The sequence below is a fragment of the Tinamus guttatus genome, unplaced genomic scaffold (genome assembly GCF_059628265.1).
Source record: "Tinamus guttatus ecotype Peru unplaced genomic scaffold, ASM5962826v1 Tinamus_guttatus_pri_ptg001084l, whole genome shotgun sequence".
Classification (NCBI taxonomy): Eukaryota; Metazoa; Chordata; class Aves; order Tinamiformes; family Tinamidae; genus Tinamus; species Tinamus guttatus.
The window spans coordinates 178,815-186,614 of NW_028289618.1; the positions used below are offsets into that span (position 1 = coordinate 178,815).

At 50.9% G+C, this 7,800-nt stretch overlaps 1 pseudogene; it reads right to left on the bottom strand.

Annotated features, from left to right (window-relative positions):
• Window positions 1–951: 951 nt before the first annotated feature.
• Window positions 952–6,612, bottom strand: LOC148590833 (uncharacterized; annotated as a pseudogene).
• Window positions 6,613–7,800: the final 1,188 nt, after the last annotated feature.

A 7,800-nucleotide genomic window follows, 5' to 3' on the forward strand; every position in this document is an offset into this window, starting at 1 on the left:
ATGACCAGGACGATGATCCTTTTGACTTGGGTCCTATTGACCCTGGAAAGGAGACAGACCTATACCCCCCGGATCCTCATGATAAATGGGCCTCAGTAAAACAAGGAGCAAAACAGGCAGGGGATGTGGGCACGCTGAAAACCTTCCCCGTTATCTGTGCACCAGACCAGAATCCGCGCTGGGAAGGATTGTCATACAATCTTATTAAGGACGTGCGACGCACGGTGACAGATCATGGCCTTGGCGCACCATATACCAGCCACCTTATACAATCTTTTTGTGATACTTCAGTTTTTACTCCCCATGATTTTAAAACTTTGTTTTGTCTCATTATGACTGATATGCAATATATGATGTGGGAGTCGAAAATGAGAGAGCTTGCTCGAGCACAGGGGGAGGAAAACCAGCGGCTGTCGAAAAAAGGTCCTTTACGGGCTGTTACTGTGGACCTGCTGATGGGGGAGTGCGATCACAGTGCTACGACAGCACAAGCAGAAATTCCCCCTGAGGGTCTGCAGCAAGTTAAGATACTTGCTCTCCGCGCCCTTAAGGCAGTCCCGGAGGCTGGTAAACAAAGACAGCCTTTTGTTAGCATAAGACAAGATGCGAATGAGCCATACATGAAGTTTTTGGATCGGCTTAATGAGGCTCTGGAGAAACAAATTGATAATGAACAAGCACAAAGCTACATTTTTAAGCAACTAGCAGTTGAGAATGCTAACCCTGATTGCCAGTGTTAAGTCCGGATCCCCAGCCCGCGAGCGTAACAGAAGCAGAGAGGCCTGTATGTGCAGGATCCAACTTTGTTACCAGCTAGCTGGGGTCCCTGGCTCACTCTCAAAGGGGGAATCTTACACAAGGACCCCCCTGGTGCCACACGCAGGGTTTATATACCAGCAAGGGGGTGGGCGGTTACACAAAAACTAGGTATTTCCTTTTAAGGTCTGACTGCTACGGATTCTCTTCGGATTGGTCGTCTTCGTGGATGGGGAAGGCGTGTCTCTTCTCAAAATCTTCCCGCACCGCGGGGTCGGCTCTGCCTCCAGCAGCCGCTCGGCCCCGCCCAGCGGCCAATGACAGCTCCCCAGGCTTGGGGCAGCCTCGCGCCAGATCCCGCGTGAAGTCGCGCGTGGCGCCCTCGGCCGCCATGAGCCCTGCGGGCCGCCATCTGCTGCGGGGCACCACGGGTGTAAGGGTTTTGCAGAAACATAATGTTCCGTTCTCACAGTCCCCCCTTCTCCTTGTTCATTTTTGAGAATTTCTTCTCATCTTGGTCGTCCACATCTAAATGTTGTTGCGTCACCATTAACTGTACAGTACCCACCCGATCCTTTACAAATTCCACCCTCAAGTACTTATCAATCTGTGAAGGGTAGTCCCACGCTGAAATGGTCACACATTCCCAATATGAACAATAATACTGATTGGGGCTATTACAATACCCCTTCCCCGGATTCGAACTAGGGCAGAAATCAGCAGTGAAACTAGGGGATCCCGCTGTGACGCTTGTCTGCACCACTTGCCCATCCTCCTACCTTGACAAAGTCCATTTGTAAGGTAGATGGGGGCTTTCCCCTGTTACCAGTCGGGTCGTCACCAGAGTCAGGACCAGGAGGTGTACCATTCTGTCGTTTGACGCAGATCTTTAGGGGGTTTTCGGGATTCTGCTGGACCTCCCACTTCTCAGCTTCCTCTTGTTCTGGAGAAGTTGCTTTTTGCATGTGTGAATGATGCACCCACGGACCGATTCCGTCAACCTTTAGAGCAGTGGGGGTTACGAGAATCACAACATAAGGTCCTTTCCATTTTGCCTCCAATGACTTTCGGTGATGCCTTCTTACCCACACCCAGTCACCCGGTTCGAGATTATGCATGGGTTCCGTAGGCTCTTTCCCTTGATTATAGATAGTCCTAATTAATGGAAAGATCTCTTTATGGACTTGGTACACGGCTTGAACTGCCTGAAGCACATCTGTTTAACCCGATTTGATCTCCCCTCCCCCTTTTCTTAGTGGGTACACCAGAGGTGGAGTCCCATACACGATTTCAAAGGGGGTAAGATTCAAAACATAGGGCGAGTTCCGTACCTGGAAAATAGCAAAGGGAAGGAGCGTCACCCAGTCCCCGCCAGTCTCTGTTACCAACTTTGTTAAGGTCTCTTTTAAAGTTCGGTTCATTCTTTCTAATTGCCCCGAGCTCTGGGGGTTATACTCACAATGCAATTTCCACACTGTCCCCAAAATTTGGACTGAATGACACTTGCCACAAAAGCAGGTCCATTGTCCGATCCTATAACCTCCGGGACCCCATAGCGTGGAATTATTTCCTCTAACAATACCTTGGCTACCACCCGGGCAGTTTCACGCTTAGTGGGAAAAGCTTCTACCCAACCCGAAAAGGTGTCTATCATAACAAGTACCTATATCCGTATTTTCCTGGTTTGACTTTGGTGAAATCTACCTCCCACGATCTCCCAGGTCTCCAACCCCTTTCCCTGACCCCCAGGTGTTGTCCTGTCCTTTTTCCAGGTTTCATCACCTGACACGCTATGCACTCCTCTATTATTCTACGGCCTACCGCCCCCTGGTTGTGGAACTGAAGTTTAGCTGTTTCCAAGAGCTTAGCTGCTTTTCTTTCTCCCAGATGGGTTGACTTGTGCAGCTGAGTTAATAATTGTTCTCCCAAAGTCTGTGGTAATAACAAGGTGGAATCCGAACCTCAGTACCACCCATCTTCTCCTTTCTTTAGACTCCCATTGTGCCTTATCCACTGCAAATCTTCTTCAGAGTATACTGGAGTTGGCGGTAGCTGGCCCATTCCCGGTGGGGGGAGGTTCAGCGCCATCGCATTGCGCGCGGCCAGTTTTGCAGCCTCATCCGCCGCTTGATTTCCTCGGCTAATTAGATCCCCCGCTTTTTGATGCCCTGGGACATGAATCACAGCTACCGCTCTAGGTTTATGCATGGCTTCCAATAAGTGAAGTATCTCTTGCTTGTTCCGAATTTCTTTTCCTGACGATGTTACAAATCCCCTTTCCTTGTAAATGGCCCCATGTATATGCACGGTCCCATACGCATAATGACTGTCCGTGTATACAGTCAATCTTTTCCCTTCTGCCATTTCTAGGGCTTTTGTTAGAGCAATGAGTTCTGCTTTTTGCGCTGAGGTACCTTTCAGCAAATGGGCAGCCCAAATTACTCTTCCATCCACATCCACCACTGCTGCCCCCACCATTCTTGTCCCATTTTCTATAACGCTGCTCCCATCAGTGAACCACACCAGTCCGCCCCCTTCGAAAGGTCTATCTTTCAGATCCCTCCTTACAGAGACTACTTCCACAAGGACCTCCTGGCAGTCATGAATTGATTCATCATAGTCAGGGCCCGGAAGTAGGGTAGCCGGATTCAGAACTAACGGATTGGTGAATTTCAAGCGTGTAGGGTCCAATAATAGGCTCTGGTAATGAGCCAGTCTGGCATTGGTTAACCACCTGGCTGGCGGTTGCAGTAGTACTGCCTCTACCTGGTGAGGGGTAGTTACCCATAACTGTTGTCCAAATGTTAGCTTATCTGCATCCTTTGTCATTAGTGCAGTGGCAGCAATCATCCTTAGGCACAGGGGCCATCCTGCGGCTACCGAGTCTAATTTCTTGGACAGATATGCTACCACCTGTCGCCATGGGCCTGTGGTTTGGGTTAAGACCCCCTTTGCAATTCCTTTTTTCTCATCTACAAAAAGATGGAATTCCTTCGATGGATCAGGGAGGGCCAATGCAGGGGCCTCTAGTAACGCTTTCTTTAGGGCCCGGAACGCCTCTCCCATTTCTGGGGTCCATAATCAGGTCGGGCTCTCCTGGCTCCCTTCATATAGTGGTCTAGCAATCTCAGCGAATCCCGGTATCCACAGCCGGCAGTACCCTACCAACCCCAGGAATTCTCGCACTCCTCTCGCTGACTGCGGCTCGGGGATTCGCAACACTGTCTCCTTCATGGGCATGGTCAGCCAGCATTTACCCTGGCGCAACTTATATCCCAGGTAGACAACCTCAGTTTTACAGATTTGCGCCTTCTTTGCACTGGCTCTATATCCTAGCTGAGCCAGTTCCCTAACCAAATCTTCAGTGCCCTTTGCACATTTTTCTTTGGTTGCTCCTGCCAGAAGTATGTCATCTACATACTGCAGCAGCGTTAGTTCCTGGTGGGTGCTACGGTACAGCTGCAGATCCTCGCTCAGAACCTCATTAAATAGGGTTGGCGAGTTTTTAAACCCTTGCGGTAGCCTAGTCCATGCGAGTTGTCCCTCTATCCCTTGCTGCAGGTCCTCCCATTTGAAAGTGAAAATATCTTGACTCTTTACAGCCAAGGGCAGGCTGAAAAAAGCATCTTTAAGGTCTAGGACGGTATACCAAACCATAGTCGGGGGTAGACTGCTCAGCAGTGTGTACGGGTTGGGGATTGTGGGGTGAATGTCTTCTACCCTTGAGTTGACTTCCCTTAAATCCTGAACGGGTCGGTAATCCTGTCCCCCCGGCTTCTTGACGGGTAGGAGAGGGGTATTCCAGGAGGATCGACAACGTCTCAAAATCCCCAGCCCGATTAACCGGTTGATATGAGGGGTTATACCCATCCTCGCTTCTTTTGTCATAGGATATTGCCGGACTCAGACCGGTTCCGCTCCTGATTTCAGTTCCACAACTATCGGGGCTCTGTGACTAGCCACTCCTACTCCCGCCCTTTCTGCCCATGCTTCTGGAATCTCCCGCACCCACCTTTCCATTTCTTCCGGTATTTCCCCTGTCCCCTTTGGCTGATATATCCGGTACTCGTCCTCTAATCGCATAGTCAGTACATGTAGCGGGTTTCCTTCCCCATCGCTAACCTTCACCCCTCCTTCCTCAAAGTATGTTCTAGCCCGCAGCTTGGTCAATAGGTCCCTTCCCAACAGGGGTGCTGGGCATTCCGGCATATAGATAAAAGAGTGAGTAACCTGCTTAGTACCTAGAACCACCCGGCGGTTTGTGGTCCATTGATAAGATTTAACCCCATTCACCCCCTGCACCCAACAGGTTTTCTTTGTTAGCTTCCCCCTATCCTCGTTCAATACCGAGTGTTCCACCCCCGTGTCCACCATAAATCCTACTGGTTTCCCTTCCACTTCCAACGTTACCCAAGACTCGGGGAAGGGGGCCGAGTCCCGACACCTTCAGTCGCTTTCCCCCTCCCCCGCCAGCAATACCCACGGTTGGGGTCTATAGCTGGACGACCCTGACTTCCCACCAGCCCCTCCTCTTCTTCTCTCGGGGCACTCATTCTTCCAGTGGCCCCTTCCCTTACATAGGGCACACTGGTCTCTTTCCAGTCTCCTCCTCTCTCCTCCCCCTCCTTCCCGCACTTCTCTCCCTGCCTCTTTTTTTCCTTTGCCGGCGTAGAAAATTCTCGCTAATTCCCTCTGATTACGCCGGTTTTCCCTCACTTGGAATTCCCTATCTTCCTTTCGCAGTCTCTCCTGCCTTTCCTCGGGCATCTCTTGATTATTGTAAACCTTTCCTGCTATTTTCAATAGGTCCTGTATAGTCTGTTCCCCGAGTCAATCTACCTTTTGCAGTTTTCTCCTAATATTGGAGGCTGCCTGATTTACAAATGCCAGTATGACGGCTGCCCTGTTTTCTTCTGCCAAGGGGTCCAACAGAGTATATTGTCTAAAAGCCTCTAATATTCGCTCCAGAAACGCCGCTGGAGTCTCAGTCGGCTCCTGCCTTACCGCATTAACTTTAGCTAAGTTAGTGGGTTTGCGTGCCGCCGCCCGGAGGCCGGCCATCAGAGTCTGGCGGTATACTCGGAGACGCTCCCTACCTTCTGATTGGTCAAAATCCCACGGGGGTCACGTTAACGGGAATCCTTCGTCTATCAGGTTCTGTTGGGTAGTAGGTCTCCCATCCACCCCTGGGACAAGTTTCCGTGCTTCCGAAAGGATCCGCTCCCGTTCCTCTGTTGTGAATAGAACCTTTAACAACTGTTGACAATCATCCCATGTTGGGTTATGAGTAAACAATATAGATTCTAAGAGATCAATTAGTGCCGAGGGTTTCTCAGAAAATGGTGGATTTTGACTTTTCCAATTATATAAATCGCTAGATGACAATGGCCAATATTGGTAAGTTCTTTCCCCATTCGGCCCCACCGCCCCTATCACCCGGAGCGGGTATGCCTGTACAGTAGAGCTTGGCATCTCCGCTTCTTCCCTATGGGCCTGCGATCTGGTTCCGTAGGCCGGCCCCTGGTGGATACCTTCCCTCCGTATGTCCGCCCATCCTCCACTGGAGGATACCACAGGGGGTGAGGCCGACCCCAGCGGAGCTGGGGCCTGGAGCGGTGCCGGTGCATATGGAGGAGGATTTTCAATCTCTAAATCAATTAAATTTGGATACGATTGCGAGTTCTGGAATGCCGGGGCTTTCTTGTCCGGTCTCACATCCTTTCCCTCCTTTTCTGGCCTAGCTATCAGTACCTGAGTCTCCCCGGCTACCTGAGCCTCAGGATAGTGGCCAATGAACGGCTTAAGCCATTTCGGGGGCCTTTCAATCATATCTTCCCATACAAAAATGTACGGCATTTGGTCTGGGTGACCGTGCGGCCCCGGGTCCATGATTTTCCTCTTTACTCTTTGGACCAATTGTAGGTTAAGACTACCTGTACGTGGCCACCCTACCTCGAAAGTCGGCCATTCATTTGAACAAAAATTAACAAGTTTGCTCTTTCTTACCTCCACCGACAAGTCATGTCCCCGCCTCCTAAATTCGGGAAAATGATCAATGAACAAAGAAAGAGGGGTAGTTTGTCTTTGCCCCATTTCAAGCGATATTCGATTGAGGAAAAAACACAAACACAAAGCACATAAAGCGACAGACAACAATTCCACACACTCAACACTCAAAATTTCATGTTACTTTTCCTTTTGCGCGCGTCCTTTTACCTTTTACCACGAGGTTTACCTTTCACTCCCGTTTTCCTAATAACCATGGGGTAGTGGGGACGTCTCCCACACTACCCGGCTGGCCACCCTGCGGTGCGTCCACCTAGGCACTCGCCAGCCTCCCCTTGGGCCCGCTTATCCTGCTTACCTTAAGCTGTCCTGGGCGTCTCTTAGGCTTTGCTCGCCGGCAGGGTGGGATCCTGGACGAGCCCCCAAAAATGTTAAGTCCGGATCCCCAGCCCGCGAGCGTAACAGAAGCAGAGAGGCCTGTATGTGCAGGATGCAACTTTGTTACCAGCTAGCTGGGGTCCCCGGCTCACCCTCAAAGGGGGAATCTTGCACAAGGACCCCCCGGTGCCGCGTGCAGGGTTTATATACCGGCAAGGGGGTGGGCGGTTACACAAAAACTAGGTATTTCCTTTTAAGGTCCGACTGCTACGGATTCTCTTCGGATTGGTCGTCTTCGTGGATGGGGAAGGAGTGTCTCTTCGCCACGGCGGCGGCTCTGCCTCCAGCGGCTGCTCGGCCCCGCCCAGTGGCCAATGACAGCTCCCCAGGCTCAGGGCAGCCTCGCGCCAGATCCCGCGTGAAGTCGCGCGTGGCGCCCTCGGCCGCCATGAACCCTGCAGGCCGCCATCCGCCGCGGGGCACCACGAGTGTAAGGGTTTTGCAGAAACATAATGTTCCGTTCTCACACCAGAGCATTTTGCAGCCACTAAAGGATCCTACTATTGATGACATGCTAAAAGCATGTATTAATGTTGGTACCAAACAGTATGAATATTCACTGATGGCTGAAACATTTGCAACAATGTCTATGAAAAAGCC